Source organism: Gallus gallus, chromosome 1, assembly GCF_016699485.2.
Source record: "Gallus gallus isolate bGalGal1 chromosome 1, bGalGal1.mat.broiler.GRCg7b, whole genome shotgun sequence".
NCBI lineage: Eukaryota > Metazoa > Chordata > Aves > Galliformes > Phasianidae > Gallus > Gallus gallus.
The window spans coordinates 148,079,929-148,102,900 of NC_052532.1; positions in this window are offsets into that span (position 1 = coordinate 148,079,929).

The window sequence follows — 22,972 nt, forward strand, 5'->3', positions numbered from 1 at the left end:
CAGGATGTCCTACATGTGTAGCACTCAATATAGTGGGATCTGGATGATTCAGAATGTGAATTATGATAGAGGTGGACATTTAATAAATGAAACAACAGTGGAAATTACAGTTATTCTACTGCAAAATAATTTGTAGAGTACTAAAAAAAAAGAACAGAAATACTGAAGCAGAAGCTGCTTATTTAAAATGTATTTAACTATTTAAGTAAAAAATCTGTAATGCTTGAAATAAATTAATTACAGAAATATCTTTATTTTTGTTTTTATCCTAAAAAATTCTGCGAAGTAGTTATTTCAAACCACTTCATACTTCCATCAGCATTTTACCCTTGCTTTGAAAGAAGGGCCATAAATTTGTATTTATGACTCTAATAACAGAGAACTGAAGAAGAACCTGGAACTGATATTTTCTCTTATCAAATAAGCATACGCAAAAATTTAATGCATAATTGTACCTGAGAAACGAACGAATCACATTTTCTTTTCATAAAAACGTCTCGTGGGGCTAACAATTATTTTCAGTATGGAAAGAGACAAACAAATGTTTGCGTGAATTTTTATTCAGTATTATTCTACTTCAGGTTTAGTTAGAAACATTACTAACTGTTTTAGGGTGATAGTAAATTTTGTTGCATTCTATTGTCACTCATATCCACAGTGTTCTGCCCTTTGCCCCATCCTGTTCTGTCAACATAGATCTTGTTTTTTTTTCTACTGAAAGCAGCTTCCTGCTACTCATGAAAGCACTTCGTTCAGCTAGTACCTTAATATTTGTTTTTCTCAAATAATTTGTATAGAGCATGAAGTTCCTTTGAACAGCAGAGAGCAGAACAGTGATAAACGCCTCTGACACTGTAGCTAAAATGAAGCGAAACGTAAAGGCCCTTCAGCACAAGTTCTTTGACTTATTTACTTAAGCCCATCCTATGAATTAAGGAACAAAACTCCTTCAGTTAAAAATATACTTTTGACTGACATTATATCTTCCTTCTATTGATTAGACAGGGATATTTCATGAAAAGAATACACAGTATATGACATCATATTTAGTAAGGATTAGGAGTAAAGGTCATGATCATACATCATGGCCATCAACATATACTGACAGAATTTAGAGATCTGATAAGCTTCATACAACTTAATTCAAAAGCTCCATATTTTTAAACTGAGTGCTGTGATAGTGAGTGGGAACAGCAGAACCTGTAAAAGAAGTGGATATACTCCTAGAGTTAATGCAAGGAGAAAGCAGTAAAAAACCGTACATGCTTATATTAATCTACATACGTAAGTTGCACTTATTATCCTTAAAGCAAGTACAATACAGAAGATATTAAGCCTTTGCATAAACACAACTTTTAGGACTTTGATCAGTCACTTTCTGTTGCTATTGGTTGAGTCTTTTTTTATCTCTGAGTCACAAAAGACTAATATCATAGAAGACTCAGGATTATTCCACACAGTTCTGGGAGAATTTTACATCATTATTCTTTTCAAGTCTGTGCTTCACATCTGGAGAAAATTAAGCTAAAGGTCTTGGCCAAATGTATGGATCTATGACCATAAAATAATGAGATGCAAAAAAGTAATAATGATTCTCAGAAAAGTGCCAAAGAACCGTTCTGTATGTGCTGTATACACAGTCAATTTAGAATCTGGATAAACTTATGTATGTGCCAGAGATGTGAAATTTATTAAGGAGAGCTGGAAAGTAGTAAAACTGGAAATCTATTACATAGTAAATGAAATTCATCTATTTAGCTGATGAATTGTTTAATAAGAGATCTTCTTTTTTGTAATATTAAGCGTATTTTTTTCCTCTTATTTTTCAGGAGGTGATATCTGTAGAAACAGAGTGTCTCAAAACTATATTCTCAAGCTGAAGGCCAAGCAATAAATATGATGAAATGGAGAAGAAGAGTAAGAAACTAAACCATTTGAACTCTAGCTGTGTATTATAATGTGACATTTAAACTATGCCCATCTCTGAAAATCCCAGGAGTGAGAGACTTGATTTGGAAAAATAATTAAACTCCCTAGATATTGATAACAGGGTATCCCAGCAGATGTTTCAAGTTGTCTTGAGGAGGAAAATTGTAACTATAATAGTTTCTTATTTTCAGAATACTTCTTAGTCTATGTGCTTCTTTGGCTTCTTTATGTTTTCAGTATTTTGAGAAGGAACACAATAAATATGTTCTGAAATTGATTTTTTTTTTCTTATTTTATTTCCTGGTGCTTCATTTCTTCCCGATGAAGCCAAATAGTTTGTTTTCTCCTAAGAGCAGCCACTTTTCTTCTAATCTAAATAAATTACTCCAAAAGTAATGCCTCCTATTTTATTATGTTGGTCCATTACATCAGAGGAAGATGTTGGTGGTATGGCAGCAGAGGCTGAACCTTCCCACTATTATTCCATTCCATGTTGTTGCCATGTGACGGCAGCAGAGGAGCAGTCTAACAAAATGACATCTTACATGGTGTATGCATGTAGCAAAAATGTGGTACTGAATTCCTTCATGTGGAGAAAATGGTGCTCATCATCAATGTTTGATGAACATTTCTGGACACCAACCAGTGGATGTGAGCACAGCAATGCAGTGGGTGGTGCACTGGGTCACCTCAACTGGTGCAGATTTTTATAAGCATGGCATGCAGGCTCTTATTCATCATGGGCAAAAAATACATAACTAGTGGTGGAGATTATATTGAAAAGTAGTCTTCTGTAGCTGAGAATTTCCTCTATCAAATACTGTTATTGTGCTCTTACTATCTGTCACAGTTTCTATTGAAATAAATAGGAAGCATTACTTTCAGAGCGAATTATGTATTTAAATTATGCTACATTTGAAAGAGTAATGCACGTAAGAACTAAAGTCAAAATATGTTCTGTCATTTTCTGTGGAATTCATTTTCAAAAAGATTTTCATGAGCAAATGGAAAAATATGACCATTTTTAAGGCAGTCATTTGCAATGCCTTCTGTATACATATGGATAGTATAAATGAGTAGGAAAACCAGACTTCATTTATTGAGAGATTTTATGATCATGGCTGGATGTAAAGTACTGAGAGGAAAAAAGGATCAAAAAATGTAAATACAACTAAATAGTTAATAGACACTTTATTATTAGACTATACATTTTTAGAATGTGACTGAGTACAAAAGCCAAAGATGTTTTTTCTTTTTATAGCAGGACCTGTGGAAAAGTTCCTTTAGCAATATAAATAGGCTCATGGATCTTATTAAGAAAACTTGTGCAGATAAAGTGTTTGTATTTGATTGATACAATGTCCTCTAAAAGAGAATTCAAGCTGATTCTACAGACCATTGAAGTCAAGTCATTCAGTGCCAGTTTTGGAGAATATAAAGCAAAAATTTATGGTACATTGAAGCTATAAACCTGACAAGTTTTAAGTAAAAGTTATAGAGAACAATAATATGATAGAAGTCTGAATAGCTAATCATTATGGACTCAGTATGACTTGAAAATGAGGTACAGGAAGAAGCATTAGTTAATCATGGCACATAGGCACTGGCAAGCAGCAGGGAAATTGGATTTTTTTTTTTCCTTTTTTACTGTGAAATCACTGAAGTGAGAATTAGTTAGTGGTTTACAACAAAAATGATAATAGTCATTTCTGTGAAATAGTTTTTAACTCTTCCACTCAAGTGGCAGAGAAGGCTTATACACACAGAGCTGAATTTTCAAAGGGACCCTAGTTTTGATCTAACTCTGTTTACTTGGGGTCAGTTGTTTTGTAGTTCAGTTTCAAAAGCAACAGATATAAGCCATAGCTCACAGCCTTTGAGAAAAGTTCTGCTTAGGAATTTTAACATCTTGGCTAGGATTTTCAAAGTATGCTGTGAGTACAAGCTCTAAGAGTAAGAGTGGTGGGTGATAAAGGTTGGAGATTCCCTCCTGCAGGAGATGGAGGCACTGATCTGCCAGTCTCATATGCTTTCATGGGTCTTTTTGTGTCTTTGTAACATCTGGGATTTTTTTTTTTAAAGAGTGATAAGCCTTGTCCAGTCCTGTGAAAGCTTTTGTTGCTTACCCATGTGGGAGCTGCTGATGCTGCAAAGAGAGCAAACAAAACTGAGCACAGAGTCTATAGGGAGATACCAGAGGCTTAGTGTTACTCCTGTCCTTTCTACAGGTGAAGACTTGTCTGCCTGTTTTGCCTCCCAGACAGTGCTTTGGGTTTTGACCATGGGTCCTTTACAAAAGGAGAAATGTTGCTAAGAAAGGGGATCTCTATTTGGAAATCCAGTTTTATATTGCTCAAAAAAATTGTGATTTCATAAGAATAGGATGTCTTACAATGTTACACCTAGGGGTTGTATAGACATTTTTAACTCCATCACAAATAGGAGAGCAGCTTTGGAAGAATTTATACATAAGATTTATGTATGAATTACTGGAAATTTGCTTATCAAATTGCTTATAATTAGTTTTTGTGCAGAAATTAAGAGAGGGACTGTGCATTTCACATGTCTGGCAAGAGCTCTTTTTGTTAGTTAGAATTTATTGCCTAAGCCAAGCATTTCAGCCTGAAAGGTTAAAATGTTAACAAACAAACAAACAAAAACAGAAAGGCTTTTACTCTCTTCCTCCAATAATTTCTGGTTAAAACCCAAACAACTATAGATTATTGCACATGATTTTTGTTGCTTTGCTTGTAATTAACAATATATTTATGGATCGTGATACAAAAATTCCATATAGGGCTAACACACATCCTGGAAGTGTCATAGATAGTTCCTCTGAATGATTTATTATGGCTACTAACAGTATACCACACTGACCTGTGGTTTGCATCAACACCAACTGCCATCTGCTCAGATGTATCATCTACTAACATAATTGCCTCCAGATACGATAACACATTTAGTTGAGAGCAGCAAGGCATTTCCTATTTATGGTATTCCAGGTTAAGGAAACTTGTGAAATGATTTGAAATAACAGGCAGCTAGGTGGAACTGAATTTTCCCATGTGAATTTTAATGAGATCAAAGAAAACAAAAATACCAAAAATCTGTAAATATTTTAATTTCCTTTCCACGAGTTGTAGATTAATTGGTTTTAGATGGAAAGCAAAATGCCACAGTAAAATGAGAGTTTCACATCTGTGGCATGTCTGAGTTACGTGAGCAAACAAATTGTTTCTTACAAGAGTATATTCACGCAAGACAGATCTGATTCCATTATTTTATGTAAGCATTCTATAATGGTGGTAGATTTACTTGTTCTTCATTTATTAATAATTAGTTAAAATAAAAACATTGAAAGCATCTCAGTGTGAATCAAAAGATATTGCTGATTCACCCAAGGACTCAAGTGCAAGCTTTGTTTTAACTCAGGTCAAATGTGCTGAGGTCAAATGAATATGAAGCAGACAACTGATCTGTTTTTTTTTTTTTTTTTTTTTTTGAGGGTGTTCAAGCTATCTCTAAGAGGCAAATGAAATGTGTGGAAACTTAATATTGCACAGTTTGTTGTGGTAAACCAAGATTTTACCTTTAGTGATTTTTTCATTTTCCTGTGAAGTTAATTTTGAGGTGGGAAGGAAATGCAATACAAAATTATATTGTAGGTTACTTACATTCCAAGTCTGTAATAAAAATAAATGGAGAATGCAAATTAAGGTTTCCATAGAAATAGTAGTTTACCAGAACTGTGAATTTGAAGTGATGCATATATATATATCATAGATATATTTTGTATATATGTAACATAAAATCAAAGAGTCATAGAATGGTTGAGGTTAGAAGAGATCATAAAGATCATCTAGTTCAAACACCTCTGCCACGGGGGGACACTCTAGAAAAGGTTGCCCAAACTCTCATTCAGCCTGGCCTTGAACACTTCCAGGGATGGAGCATCCACAACTTCTCTGAGCAATCTATTCTAGAGCTTCCTCATCCTCATACTAAAGACTTCTTTCTTTTTATCTAATCTAAATCTACCCTCTTTAAATTTAAGTTATATTTATATATACAAAAAAGTTTGACTGTCTTAATCCTGTTAACAAAAGTTTTAATCTTAACTTGTTAGTAAACTGGCTTACTTAGAATCACCAGTTAAACTAAGTAAAACGTAGGAAGACTGATGTTTAAATTTCATAACCAAACACTCAAAAAGAAAATTACAACCTGGAAACATTAAAGGATGTGGTGGGAGGCCTGTCAGTCAGAATGAGACCACAGCATCCGATTCCTGCTAGCCGTTGTCTCAAGAAAGACAGAGGGTTACAGTCCAGCTATAGTACTCATTTGTTCTATAAGTAAAGAAAAATAATTTATATTTCAAAGTGTTGGAAGCTGGGAGAATATTTAAAGTCTTTAAGTTACAGAAGAAGGAAAGAAGTTTAGGAAGTCATTTTGCTAAGCAAAGTAGTTAACAACAATGAAGGAGGGTCACTGGATGATATTTGGTAGTGCACTCTTTGCATGTTCAGAATTAGACAGAGATGAACAAGTATGAGGTTTTTACAGAAACATTAAGTAAAAATAAATCATGACCTTTTATTAAACACAAAACAAAATGTTATATTTTTACATTCTTTCAAAAATGACATTTTTTTTCTGTTGGAATAATCTTATTCTCAAAACCTGCAAAAATTATTATAAAGTACCTTCAATGAAGCATTTTGATATAATCTTGTCAAAGAAAAATTAAAATAAAAATCTGTAAATTAGAATTTACTTTTTTTTTTTTTAACCTACTGTTGACAAGTCCTGAATGGAGCACAGACAAGTACCTTAGCATGAATAACTTGGACTGTCATTGCTTAGCTAGCTTGCAACTTTTAAGAATGATGTGTTTTATTAACTATGCCTAAAACAAAGCTAGACTGCACAGCTTGTCCAGCATTGCTCATATCTTTGGTATAATGAGTAACTCATAACTGCTCCATATTTAGCTAGTGAGAAGGGAAGCAGTAGCATATTTAGCCCATGTATGTAAAATTAAATAGTACAGCTTGGATAATGAATAGAGAGTTTTCTAGATGAATATTACATCCAACAATTACTTGCAGTAACTAAAATGGCTGATTTTAAACAGTATATGAAAAATATCTTACCTTGTTGGTGCTAGTTTACAAAAAGAAAGAGAAGCTAAAAATACAATTACATGTTCTAAAAATACTGAGAATTCAGAATATGCTGATGAAACTTTATCTCTCTCTCTATTTTTTTTACAGACAGGTAATATGCATTTTATGTATATATGTGTATATATGGCATCAGCTGACGGCTGAAGATAGCAATTTAAGGACCTCATTGATGTGGGCTACTCATATTAATTTCATTTACTTTACTAGATTCCACAATTCTCAATTTAAAGCTTAGAAGTAGCCCTAAATTTCCGGTGCCACAGGAAATAAGACATTTGTTTTCCCATTTTACCGACTGAAAAAATAAACTCTCTGTATGTATGCACCTAATTCATGAATACAGAATGTGAGGATGCAGGGAAAGAGACACATTAGAATATCCTTTCTCAGTATTTATCTCTAGATTAATTCAATTTCCTAGATAAAAGGAAGACATAAGTTTTTTGCCATTGAGAGTTTCATCAAATGATCAAATATTTGCATGCTAAAACTACCTCTACTGATGCACCAGTTTTAGTAAATTGAATAAGTTTATTTTATTATAAAATTAATATCGACTACTAATCACTATGTTAAATAACTATCTAGATATTTTAATATGATTGGTTATGTCCTGTTTGCTGAAGATTTGTTCATGAACTTCGTTGTCCTCCAGCAATAGTGCTAAGTTGAGAAAAAGAGGTAAAATGTACTTTAAGTAACAAGAATAAGAAGTAAAAGTAAACTGAATATAGTCTCAAAAAATGATACACTGTAGTGGGAACTTATAGATAAGAATAATTAAAAGATGCATGCACTTCAGAGGAACTCCATCAAGAAAACTGTATTTGTGAGGCAGCTTTTAATGCAAAGGCTTTCATTGGATTTGAAAGTAATCAATTTAATTCATAATTTTTTTGTTAATTTTTCATTATCAAACTTTTACAATAACAGCTATGTCCATAGAAGGCTGAATTTCTAAACTGAGGAAACTAAGAGCATGTTTGAACTTCATGATCATAGTATGCATTGGCACAGCAAACTCCATGGAGGAGTGCTGTGCCAACCGGACAATGGAGTATATGAAAGCATATGTATATGTCTATATAGGCACGGTTTATGAGCATAGCTATCTAAACAGATTGGAGCCCATGGACTGCTCTCTAGCACCACTAAGTAATTCTACATAGTACAGACACAAATCTGGAGGTCACGGCCAGATATCTCGTGGTTATTGGACCTAGAAAACTGAATGAGTTACAAGATTTATTTTTTTTGTTTAGCTGATCTTTAAGAAAATTGAAGAAATAATTAAAAAGGCAATTAAAGCCAATTAATGGCATTTTGAAAGAACAGACAAGGCAACTAATTATTCTAAGATTTCCAAATTGAATAACAACACTTACTTGACAGATAAAAGTTGTTCTCATCTTTGATTGGATTTCTCCAGTGGTGGCACTATTACAGGTAATACAGAAATGTCAGTGATGGGCACAGAAGTAAAGGTGCTTAGTTCAGTTCCTGCTGGACAGCCTACTGAAAGTGTTGTGGTTAAACACTGACAGACAACTAAGTACCATATAGCCACTCTCTCTCTCTCACCCTCCTCAGTAGGAGAGGGTGGAGTGAGAAGAAAATGAGATGAAAGACTGACTAGTTTTCTCTTTCAGCAGTCTGTAGAGCCATTTAGATGGCTTTCATTAGAAGATGGTTGGGCAGTGAAACAGCATCTGCAGGTAAGTGGTGATGGCTCCAAGCCTGACAGAATTCAAGAAGCTTTTGGATAATACTCTCAGACATAAGTTTTGATTTTGAGTTGACCCTGTGTGGAGCCAGAAGTTTGACTCAGTAATACTTGTGGATCCCTTTCAAATACTCTATGATTCTATGGATTATTGTTCTCCCTTTCCCAAATGCCTCCTCTGCTCTTTTGTCCCACAAGATGATATCATCAGTGTATTGCAGATATTCAGTAGCTTCACCCTGTTCCAGTGCAGTCTGTATTAGCCCTTAACAAATAGTAAGGCTTTGTTTCTACTGCTGGGGTAGTTGACTCCATGTATACTGGTTGTCACTTCAGTGAAAACAATTTCTGACCTGCACTCTGCTGCAAAAGAAGTTGGGAAAAATGCACTGGTGATATCGATTGTAGCATAATCACCGGGTAGCCTTTGACTCTAGTATGTATGCTGGCGCAACAACACTCAGTAGTAATGTGACTTCACTCAGGCCACAACAGTCTCCATTCTCCATCAGACTTTTGCACTGAGTATATGGGACTAACTATTTTAGGGTGAACAAGTCTTACTGATCACTTCTTGGATCTTCAGTCAACAAATCAACTTGGGTGGGAATTAAGAATTCTTGGTTCGTGTGATGTTACCACTGGTCCATTTTCATGGTACCAGTTTGCACCTGTTGTTCTTTGAACCTCATTGACTCCACAATTGAAGAGAGAGACTGGACAAGATAGACAGCTATTTAATCTTCTCTATATTCAAAGTAGGTATGCCAAAATCCCATGGGCACCCTTTTGGGTTCCTGAATTACCTTAGCCTGATAAAGTCTATGCTCAGGAAACATGGAGCTTCTGAGCTAATCACAATGGTGTGTTTTTGACACTCCTTCCCAGTTAATCTTACTTCAGCTGTTGGATCCCCTGTCACTCCAAAAATACAGATGGGATCTGACCCTTCATAGCCTGACAGCATGAAGGTGCACTATGCATCAGTGTTCATTAGAACCCTATCTTGTGTTTCCAATGTTCCAGACAACTGGATCTACACAGACCAATAAACCTGCTGCTCTTTTCTTCTGCCTATCTGGAAGACTTTTAGTCCTGGTCAGAGCATCCATCAATTAATTCATGCAAATGTGAAGTTGATGTTCCTTCATTAGGGTCAGAAGTAAGGTAAACTCTTCTAATATTTCTGGGAAACTGCTCAATAGATATTGGAGTATTAATTCTCTTGAAATAATCAATTTTGGATACTGTTCTTTCTTGCAATTCATGTAGCCAGGCTTCTAGGATTGAAGAGAGTTTGCCATCCCACTTCCTGTTGTTTTATTTGTGGTCACAGAGATAAAACCACAAGATGCTACATAATGTTGACCCATGATAATGTTTCTCTTGAGAAGAAAAGTGCTGATTCTTAATAACTGAGATACTGATCTGTATGGGTAAGGAGGAAGATATTCAAGGTGTTGAACCAGTTTCTCCATAGTCAAGACACAGGTCCATGTGTAGGAAGAGGGATTTTCTTCATACTGCTGGTGTTGGCTGGCCAATCCATCTGCTGTTGGTGCCTGTTTCCATCTCCAGGGTGCTGATGTACAACAATGGTGTATTTCTTTCACACAGACCAAGTGAGTTGCATGTTATCTGGTTCTTTGAATGCCTAGTTGTTCCTCGGGTCATTATATGTCATCAACTTCAGCTCAGCTAATTCCCTCAAGTACTGGATACCTCTTTCCAGAGTGGTCCACTTACTTTGGAAATATACAGTAACTTCCTTCACAGGAAACTTTTCATTCATGCCTGTCAGGAATCACTTAAAAAGGTTTATGTTCTGTGTCCTTTTACCAATTGCTTTGTCAATGGCATTTTCCTTAGATAGAAAACCCAGATGACTGAATTCTTTGCCCTCTAATTCCTGACTATTGGCCTCACTATCCTAGGTGACAATGTGCTCTCCTTGGTGATGGCTAGCATCTTTTGCAGCTCCCTGGGGCTTAGAGTTTGGGTAGTTTCTGTCTTATTTCTGAATTCTGTCCCTACCTCTCTATTTCTCTGATTACTCTGCTGCAGATCCACCTGCCTCTTCTGATTCTTCTTCCTTGTCCCTCTTAGTAGAAGCTGATTCTTCCTTTAATAAAATGAGCTGAGTTTTGCTTCCTATGTTTCCTCTTTAATATAGAGTTGGCTGATACAGTGGAGGGCTGGCTCTCTAGTTTAGCCACAGTATCTGTTGGGTTGTTGATAGATCCAGAGACCTAATGTTTCCCTAGCGGAAAGTACTGAAGAGTACTGACTGTTGTTTGATAGGTGTGGGTCAGTCCCCAGCAGAGACAGCTGTTTGTCACCCACTAAGGAAATACACTTGTCACTTGCTATAGCAAAGAGATTTTGTCTGACTACATCATTGAGAAGATGGAGAACACACCTTTCCAGAATTTCCAAAGCCCAGGGTGTCATAGGTATAGTATTACTTATAGGTAGATGATGAAAGTGTGTTGTGCTGCAGTCTTCTTACTGAGAATGGAAATTCAATGAAGTGTAAGATGCAAAGCACATGCATCAAATCAAGATGCTAAAAGATGAAAACAGTTTTCTGGCCACCCTCTCTTTCTTGATTACTTGCTAATTATCTGCTTCTTTTTTCTTTTGCTGCCAGATTGCATCTTACAGACACAGAACAATTCTCATCCATGTCCTCTAATCCATTTTCCACAGTTCTGAGCTGTTGGCAATAGAGCATGAAGTATTGAGGTCTGAAATGAGGTCACAAAAGTGTCTGGATTTTATGGACATGCTGAGGAGGAAAGATGAGTGTGTACTAGAAAAACAGAAAAATGAGAAAAATATATACACAGATATAACAAATGGCAAATATACCTCCTTCTTCCTCATTCCTGGCACAAGTATTCTTAAGTATAAAGCAAAGCAAATAAGATTTTTTCTTCAGAGAATTCCTTTTTGTCTTTTTCAGTAAGTGTCCTCTACTTCTAATGTAATAATGAAACAAAAATTAGATCAGCTGTTTTTTCTGAGCTGTCTGAAATTCACACAGAGGTATTTCATAGGTGTTGCAAAGTAAATAACAGGTTTTAAATACATGGCTTCAGAAAGATATTGTGGAGTTATTGAATTCCTGGTGTTAAAAGATTTTGCTGCCAGTCTCATGCACAGAATAAGTTGTTTATTTCTGCTTTATTTAAGATATTGAAGGGTGGTACAGTTAAGTGATTTTTTTTTATGAGTGCCTGACATGCTTGGACACTTTTGCCCAGACATAGGTCAGCATTTCAAGTCGTGAGCAGGAGCTGACCTAAGCAGCTAGAGAGGTTTCCTTTTGTGTACATGCAGTTGATAACTGCAATGTATTAATTGAAATGAATGAAGTAATGCACATGCTTACACATTTATATCTATGCGTAAGCAACTATGAAGCCAGGGTGTATTTCTGTGGGTCTGAAAACAACTTGACAGTGAGGGAAACAGTGTGAATGCTGCTCTGGGAGGAAGCCAAGAGAGAGACAGAGTGAGCTTCTTTTAGGCACAGAACTGACTGCAAAAAACAGACTTGTTTTTTGGATAAAGAAATAGCCTCTGATTCCTTATTCTATTTGAAGAGAGGAGACTGTAATTTTCCTTTGCAAATAAACAGAGTTGCACTGAAGAGATACCTGAATTAAAATTATTTGCTTCTCTCTCTCTCTCTTTTTTTTTTTTAAAGAGAGGAACATCTTGGCAAGGTGATTAATGTTGGTTCATTTCCAGCAGTAAAAGCAGATTTTTTGAGATTTTGTGTTTGCAAATAGCTTTGCATATCTTGAAATTATCCATTTATATTTGGGTCAAGATGCAAAGAAACGCTTTTCGGGAATGTGACTTGAAAATAACATATTCTAAGCAATACAAACTTAATCACTGTACTTTGAATTTAAGAACATTCTTGATCATATAAGAATATACCACTCTTATAGATCCCACATCATGCTTCTTTAAAAAGACACTGTACTTCTGGGAGAAATAAGCCTGCAGCTCAGCTTGTGTGAAGTTCACATGCAGAAGATGCTATACTATAAAAGATTACCATCTCTAGTGAGCCAAGCAAGGGCTTTGAAGGAAGAATTGCTGCTCCTACCTGCCTTCGGAAAGGGGGATGATCAGACATAAAATGGATTACTTAAAAGGAGAGATACATACATAGATGTAATCTAACTATAGTCATAAAGGTTTTGAAAAGATGGTTTCATGAAGTTGCAGCCATTTGTAGGCAGTTTGTCTCTTTGGTATATCTACGTGTATGTACATATCATACAAGCTTGTTCTCCCCAGGATTAAATAAAAAGATCAAATAAAGTTTTGGCATATTCTCCTGTTAATGATATGAATATTTCTCCAATTCTAATAATGAATCTTAACTAAAGAATGTGAAATGAGACTTGTCTGAAGATTTTTGGATGACAGCTTGTATTATTAGGAGAGTTTTCACCTGAGTATAGTGTCTCCGATCATGCTGGTTTAGGCTGGTAGGACAGTTTTTTTCTTCCTAAACAGGGGTAGGTTCCCATCTCACTGGTTATGCTACAGGTTTCCATCTACACAACTTCAAAATGGGCAACAGGAAGCACCCATGCCATGATCGTAAATCTTAGTCTTTTCCATATCTGAGCAATAAGCTATTTCTCATAGTAATCTTGCTTTTTCTATATATCATTTGTATATTCATTCTAAATTAAGATGTTTCACATCATGGAAAAAAATTAGAGAAGATGGAGACACAGAATCAAGTAGAGCAGACAACCCAAGATTTTTTTACATATTAATAGTGCTTCTCTGTTTAAATTGTGTTTGTTATTAGGTACCACAGTGCGAAGTGTTTCAGGTAATGCACTTTTTGAGGAAAATAATAATGTTAAAAACAAAACAAGTAACAAACCAGGCAGTGGGTAGGTAGCTTCCATTAGCAACAATGGGATTCTGGGCACAGTGGCAAAGTACAAAATGCTCAATTTAAAACCTATTTATCAAATAATGGTTGTAAGCCCAGAATGGGAGCATGGGAACACTAAATTAACATATATTTTCAGACCCATAGTCTTTGCATAGAACTGATTTGTTAGTTTTATTTCGTTTTAATGCAAGAATATTTTTTCCAAGGGATTTTTTTTTCCAATAAGGAATAATTGCTAAAAAATGCATAGAGTAATAGGAAAAAAAATATTTTATTGCTTGAGTTTTACGAGCTAAGAGAATATCCACCATTATTTTTGTTTTTTCAGTGTCGTTTAAGGCCAGTCTTTTTACATGTGATACTGAAAGTCCATAACAAAACACTGAAAGCACTTGTTGTTACTTAAGGTTAAGACCAACTGTTTCGTGTAAGATGTAGTACAGAGTGTGTCTTTTGCACAGGATCTGTGCAGTGGACACATGCCAAAAATCCACAAGATATAATAGACCGTCTTGGGAAACTACTCTGTTGAATAATTCACAGTAACCCGAGGCTGTGTATTCATGAATTGGTTCAGCTTAAGTGGATGTCTCAAAAAATCATTTACATTTGAGTATTTGAACAATATTTTATGCAAGAACGATACTCCTTTCTGATCCCTAAAGGGATCTTCCTTTCAAACCAGAGCCAATTGAGTCTGCCACCTAGTGAGACAGAGGAAAAGTACACTGAATCACACAACAAGGCAATCCATTTCATCAGCGATTTAACTTCCTAAATTATCATTTTTCAAGAAATTTAAGTGGATTCCTCCTTCTGCCTTTAGATTTTGGAATAGATTCAGGATTACAACTAATTAAAAGTCTACTTCTTAGATTAGAACCCTATAATTAATTTTTATTTTTTGAAGAACAGAAAAAGGAGAGAAGAAATTCATTTTCTAGAATTGTGATGAGCATGAGTCCACTAGAAGGCCTATGTATTCATGCATTCAGTATATCTGAAATCATCCTGACAGTAATAACTGCAGTTCTGGCACTGCCTGTGGGTTCTCAGGGTTCAGATTTGGGTAGTAACAGTTATTAGTTTTGATAGATAGCTGGACAGCACTAGAAATGAAATGGTTAAGGTGGATACTAACTTTTCAACAAAAAAATGTTGTGAATAACTACACCTAATACTTCTGGGTATATTTGATTATTTTGCATGTTATATTTGGCAAATTTATTCACTTAAAAGTTAGCAAACAAGAAGCAGAGTTGGGAAAACATCAAAGATTTGATTAAAGATAATAACTTGAGATGGACTGATCCCAGAATTCCAAATGGAATTGGAGAAAAAACAGAGTTCAGTTTTAAGTTCTTCAACAATTAAAAATCTATATTATCAAAGTCAGTGAAAATTAGATTAAGAGAACAACTCAGAAACTGGAAGAAGAAGTTTGTTAATAATGCATCAGATGGATTTTGAAATATATAGAATTTTCATGTATTCCTTATTTTTCTCACATCAGAATGCTTTTCTAACCAGCATTGTTTTTAAACAAAATATGATTTACATAGTCTTCTAAAAAGCAAAAGGATATTTTCAATGTTGTTTACAATGCAACTATAGTGATAAATGAGATTTTGATGTGCGGAGTGTTGTAAATGTACAAATTCATTTTCATGGAAGTTAGTATACTGCATCACACACTAGATAATGGGCCAAATAATTATCTTAAGAACTGATGGTGGCAATGTGATCCAAAGCATTAATTATCTTGCATGATGAGAGTTTCTTCCTGAAAATCTACATCACAGTGATAAAATTTATTCTGCATGCTTATTATCTCTGTATCAGAACTGTACAGAGATCAAGAAGGATACACAGTTTGATTTTTGTCATTTTGCTTCCACTGGACTCCTTAATTGCAGCAGCTGTTACTTGTTTCCGCCGTTGTGAAGGTCACTGAACAACTTCCAGGATAGCCCCGTGTTCTCACAACTTTCTGAAACATTTCCCTTTGCAGCTGAAGTGTTTTATGTTTGGTTTCTGTATCAAGAGCAAAGTACCTGCAGTTAGTTTAAAGTCCTGGGAGAATTAGAACACTTTTTTTTTTTTTTTTCCCTTTATAAATGGTTTTTGCTTTTAACAGCAGGTCATGGATGTTATGCTACTGAGAGATGCTGAGAAGCCAGTACTGGATTCTACAGAGTAAATACTTGTTATCATATTTCTATACAGATGCTATGTGTGGTAGAAAAAATAATACAGTTCTAAAAACCTTTGAAAATGCATTCCTATCTTAGAAGAGGAAACTACCAAAACACAAGATGAATGGGGAGTTCTTATGAATATGGCCATTTCTACTGAAATAGTTTCTGCTACATAGTTTGTAGACAGGGTAATCTGGGCAAGGGAGGAGATCAAAGAACAATCAGCTCTGATTTCATATGGAGTACAAATGATTAGGCTTGTGTTTAATTTATTTTTCTTCTCTCTCCTTTCCTTTCCCATTCCCTTTCCCTCTCCCTCTCCCTTTCTCTTTCCCTCTCCCTCTCCCTCCTCCTGTCCCTCTCCCTTTCCTTTTTCTTTTTTCCATGATCTAAGTTAGATGGTAGCTTACATTCTGCATCAATTACTGTTGTATTAATTAGCATACTACCAAAACTTAGAGATTTGGAAAACCTTCCTGAATTTAAGATATATTAGTAGCATTAATAAAGTCAGTTCAGGGCACCGAAATGTAAGTTTCTCAATGTTTTACTTTCTCCGATTAGAGGACTTGTGAATCACTTATTAAAAACAAAACAAAACAAAACAAAAAACCTACAAACAAACAAACAAACAGACAAACCACAAATGTAATTACAAGATAAAGGAAAAAAAAATCCTACATTCCTTCTCACTAATTAAGAAATACTTTATGGTAAAGAAATACCCCACATTCAGAATAGTATTTCTCTTAAAAACTCAAAAATCTGCCCAAATAGGTCATCATTTGTCCAACAGGAAATCTAGAGAATTTAGGAATTAGGGATTAGGCATTTCAAGTCCAGTATTTCCCTCTCCCACAAGTGTTCTTTAAAAAAACAAATGGACTATCAACACAGCAGCCATCTTGGGAAATGAAAGGAATAAAAAATTTATTATTGAAATGTATGAGGTAATCTTTAACTAGACAAAAATGTTTTCTCTTCTAAGAAACTACTGACTCATGTCATATTTTATAACAGTGTAATGCAGTATATTCCAATGTACTCCATAGAAATAAAGGCAGTAAGATATTTCAAGTTCAGAGTACCATTTTCAGGATGCTACCTTATTTATGGGGTGATGGAATTTTATTAAATTAATTATATCATAGACGATTTGAGTATTCATTATGTTTACAGAACTTTTCTTTCCGAGTTTGATTGGACATTACAAGGAGTTAACTTAGCAAAAAATAATCTGTGGCAAATTCACCTACCACTCTGAAAGTAAAGGGTCAGTGCCTAGAAAATCTGATTTTATGACTCAACAAAATTCTTAAAACAAATAATAAGGAAATATCCTCTTAATCATTTTTATCTGCAGATATACGTAGTTGGAGGTGATTTCATAGCAGTAATTGTGATTATCTTGTTTTATACTGAACTTAAAAAAATCAATTTAAGAGACATCAATTCTATATGCATACACTGAGGACCAAGTAATAATTGTGGATAGTTTTTAGAATAGTAACTATATTTTTCTATGTTATTATAAAATTTGTCTTAGAGTTGATTAAGCACTTGTTAGTAGCAGAGGAAAGTTTTCATTTCTTTGCTCATCTGTCAAACCATAGTCATTAGCACTGTTGTTTACAAACATCTAACAAAAGGAAGTTAAAAAAATTATGGTCTTATCTAGGAAAACAGAAAAATGTTCATCTCTTTGCATTCTCTGAGCAATGAAGGTAAATATCAAAAGCATACTCTATATGTAACAGACTTGCATAGACAGAAGGAGTCTATAAATGGATTTAATTGTGCACTATTCATTCTTGCTCATCATAGTGTTTCATGACATTTCAGAGCCCTGAATGTTGAATGGTGAGGGCTGTTGATTTTATACGATCCTTCAGAGAGCCAAGCTGTAAACAAAAATTATGAAAGGCGTAATACGGTCCCAAAGTCCCAAAGCATGCATAGCTACATTCATTGCTTTGGATTTACTGATTCATGTAAACAGATTTCAGTTATATTGTCACGATGACAGCTTATGATGATAAAAGGACTCCCTGGATAGTTTCAGTCCTTGCATTCATTCTTGAGCTATTTTTTTATCCTGTGAGAACTGAAGATGGTATGTGCAGTACTTACTATAATACATCCTAAATAAGTACCTCAAACCACAGCTGTTCTGAGTTCATTCTGTATCTTTTTCACAGAATATCTTTAATTTCTCCTGAGACTGTGAGACCTGGAGAGTGCAGTACCCTTTATAGTCCTTATTTTAACGTGTATATGTTTGAAATACAGAGGGAAATTCACCCATCTACTGTATTTTAGAAGTCCATTTCTGAGCTAATAATACAGTATGAACTTTTGCGTTGCCATCTATTGCTATTGCAGAGCAAATTTTAGGTAAGGCAGACAAATTGTACCTATAAGTCATGCTTTTTTTTCTGTTGACCACAAAGGGTGCCTTAGATGAATGGTTCAGAGACCTGCAATCTGAATGTGTGACATTATTCAATATAATTAGATATTTATGTGGTAATTCAGCTCATTGTAGAAACAGCTAAACAGTGAAAGCCCAAAGATCTTAGCAGTACTGTGTAAAAAATAGATAAATAGGAAGCTACAATTAGTTTTAAAATGGTGCTAGATGGAATGTCTGCTCAGGATTCATTTGTCAGGCCAAAATCACTAGCGTTTTACTTCCCCTTCCCTCTTTGAATCCTCTCTTCAGTAGAAGATAACAAAGCACAACAGTATTCACCAAGTCATTTTAATTGCAATGAATAAGTTGCCACCACATTCCTTTCTCTTTCATTCTTTTTTTTTCTTTTTTTTTCCTTTTTTTCTCCAATGAAAGCAGTAAAATGCCACAAATTATATCTCTATGACTTTGTTTCATGAAACTGGATAAGCCTGTTCTTTTGGGCTTCTTTCTTCATCTTTAGGAGGATCTCCTCTGTATCTATTCAATACTTTTTTCATCTTTAATGTATTTATCAGAATTATGTGCAGTATCCCACATTCTCAACAGGACAGCAGAACTAATGCTTTTGTAGCTGAGAGTGATTATACTTGCTTCAGCTAACTGACAACTCATAGCATCCAAGAAAACATGATTTTTTTCATCTTGTCATTTTAGGCTGCTAAATTCTGAGGTCACAATATCAGTCTTCTTGTACCAGTCTCTAAATGTGTGATCTAATGTTTCTGACATGTATAACTTCTCATTTTACTAGTCCAGTCCTTGATGTTGATGCCTTCAGCACTCAATATCTCCAGCCTTTATGTGATGTTCAGATTCCACCTGACTTTTTATGTAGGGTTCCTGTTATCAAAATATTAGAAAAAATCAATATCAACACTGATCTCAAAGGATGTTTTTGTCACCTACCTTCAACCCAGCTGGGAAAACTTCCTCTTCCAAATAACCTATTGCCACTTCTGCTTTGTCTAATCCCTTAATGAACTTATGACACACAACTCATTTGCCAAATCATTCACTAATCACAGCCTTTTCAGTTAAATGAGCAAATATCATTTTCACGTCACATCAAAATTTCTCCTAGATTTTAGCTAGCTGAAGTCTATTTAATCCCTTTCATCTAGTCCTCTCTCTGAGACTGTCACAGTCTACTCATTTGGCAGCTGATTCTCATTACTGTGGAAAAAAAATGGTGGAATCTTGTGTAGAAACAACATTTCCTCATCTTCTCTTCTACGAACAGCTCCTTATGCTGGTTTTATTTTGATGGTTGAGGAGGGAGGAATAAACATATCTGGATGAAAGACAAGGGAGGAATAAACATATCTGGATGAAAGCCTAATTAATTAATATACTGAACTATTTTATTGTTGCTATTTTTTAGGAGATGTTTAGCACAGTGATAATGATTCACAGTATTATGAATAAGTGTCAAAGTTTCCAAAATAATTAGGATTATAGCTAAATTAACTCCTAGTATAACTCTATAAAACTGCTCCATTGACATTACAGAACTGTATACAATCTTAGAATCATAGAATTACTCAGGTTGAAAAGGACCTCAAAGATCATCAAGTCCAACCGCAGCTTAACCATAGTACCCTAACTCTAACAACCCTCTGTTTAATCATATCTCTGAGCACCACATCCAAACGGCTCTTAAACACATCCAGGGACGGTGACTCAACCACCTCCCTGGGGAGCCTATTCCAGTGTTTAACCACCGTTTCTGTAAAGAAGTGTTTCCTAACGTCCAACCTAAACTTACCTTGGCGCAACTTGAGGCCATTTCCCCTCATTTTGTCACCTGTCACCAGTGAGAAGAGACCTACCCCACTCTCACTGCAAGCACCTTTCAGGTTCCAGAAGAGAGTAATAAGATCTCCCCTCAGTCTCCTCCTCCCCAGACTAAACAGCCCCAGCTCCCTCAGTCTCTCCTCAAAGGGCATATTCTCCAAGGCCATTACAAGCCTAGTTGCCCTTCTTTGGACCTGCTCCAGCACCTCCATATCCTTCTTGTACTGAGGTGCCCAAAACTGAACACAGTACTCGAGGTGAGGCCTCACCAGTGCTGAGTACAGGGGCAGGATTACTTCCCTAGTGCTGCTCACCACGCCATTCCTGATACAAGCCAGGATGCCATTGGCCTTCTTGGCCACCTGGGCACACTGCTGGCTCACATTCAGCCGACTGTTCACCAGTACACCAAGCTCCCTTTCGTCAGGCAGCTTTCCAGCTACTCCTCCTCAAGCCTGTAGGGTTGCCTGGGATGGTTGTGACCAAAATGCAGGACCCAACACTTAGCCCTATTGAAACTCATACAGTTTAACTTGGCCCATCGATCCAGTCTATCCAGGTCCCTCTATAGTGCCCTTCTCCCCTCAGGCAGATCAACACTCCCTCCCAACTTGGTGTTGTCTGCAAACTTACTGAGGGTGCACTCAATCCCCTCATCAAGATCATCAATGAAAATGTTAAACAGAAGTGGCCCCAGAACTGAGCCTTGGGGGACACTGCTCGTGACTGGCCACCAACTGGATTCAACTCCATTGACCACAGCTCTTTGGGCCCGGCCATCCAGCCAGTACCCAGCGGAGCATATGCCCATCCAGACCATGGGCAGCCAGCTTCTCCACAAGGATGTTGTGGGGGACAGTGTCAAAGGCCTTACTGAAGTCCAGGTAGACCACATTGAAAGCCTTACCTTCATCCACTAAGCGGGTCACCTTGTCATGGAATGAAATCAGGTTTGTCAGACAGGATCTACCATGTGTAAACCCATGCTGACTGGGCCTGATCCCCTGGTTGACCTTTAATTGGTCCGTGATGGTTCCCGAGATTATTCGTTCCATAACCTTCCCGGACACCAAGGTGAGACTGATAGGCCTGTAGCTACCAGGATCATCTTTCCAGCCCTTTTTGAAGATGGGTGTCACATTTGCCAGTTTCCAATCAACTGGGACATCCCTGGTTAGCCAGGACTGCCAAAGGATGATGGAGAGTGGCTTGGCAACCACATCTGCCAGCTCCCTCAGTGCTGTATGGTGCAATCCATCCGGCCCCATGGACTTGTAAGCATCCAGTTTTTGCAGCAGGTCCAAAACTATCTCGTCATGGATCATGCAGGGCTTATTCTCTTCCCCATCCCTATCTACCAGCACAGGGGGCTGTGTTCCCAGGGAGTAACAAGTCTTATTATTAAAGACTGAGGCAAAGAAGGCATTAAGCATCTCAGCCTTATCCCTATCCTTGGTGACCAGATTGCCCTCGGCATCCAACAAGGGGTGGAGATCCTCCCTAGCCTTCCTCTTGCTGTTAATGTGTTTATAAAAGCATTTACTGTTTACCTTTGCTTTAGTGGCCAAGCTCAGCTCTAGCTGCGCTTCGGCTTTTCTAATTTTCTCCCTGCACAGCTTCACTACATACCTGTAATCCTCATGAGTAGCTTGCCCACTCTTCCAGAGACCATAAACTTTCCTTTTAGTTCTTGAGATCCAGCCAAATGTCTCTGTTCAGCCAGCCCGGCCTCCTTGCCTGTCGGCTTGTCTTCCGTGACATGGGGATGGTCAGGTCCTGCACCTTTAAAACAGTTTCCTTAAAATATTCCCAGCCTTCCTGGGCTTCCATGCTCTCCAAAACTACCTCCCAAGGGACCCTCTCAACCATGGTCCCAAAGAGGTTGAAGTCCGCCCTCTGGAAGTCCAAGGTGGCATTTCTGCTGACTCCCCTCCGTGGTTCAACAAGGATAGAGAAATCTAGCATCTCATGATCACTTTGCCCCAGACGGCCTCCAACCTTTACATTCCCCACCAGACCTTCTCTGTTAACAAACAGCAGGTCGAGGATATTGCTTCCCCTTGTCGGTTCCCTCACCAGCTATATCAGGAAGTTATCTCCCACACACTCTAGGAACCTCCGGGACTGTTCCCTGTCAGCTGTATTATAACTCCAGAATACAGAACCGGATTTAATTCCAGAGTATAGAACCAAGCCTTTCAGAAAATATATCCCATTTGAATTCCAAAACTGTATGAATTAGGTTTTGGTGTTTTTGGTGACAAGCAGCTGCGCTGGCAGCATCTATGTTCTTTATTAATACAAGAATTGGGGTGAAGATTGCATTTTTAGGGAATTCATCACAGAAATATAGGAGGAAGGCCAATAATGTCCTTAGTGATTAAGAAGTTTTTTTTATTAACTACTTATAACTTCTTCAGGAGGAAAATGAATAGATTCTCCTCAGGGTTTTCATTTTCAAGCAGAGATGTAATTTTTTATGATCTCTCAGCCAGTTTGTGCACATGAAGAGGCTCAGCACTTCCACATCTCTTCATTACACCAAACTTTCTGCTTGCCAACCCGTACATTGACATAAAACATACGCAAGTAATGAAGTACTAATTGGTAGAGAAGTGCTCTTAATCTATGCCACATCGTATTTAGTTGTAGAAACAGTCTATCTGGACTCAGTCTCTTGTAGCAATGCATTTTGAGTTTTAGGATCCAGGTCTCTTAAAATTAATG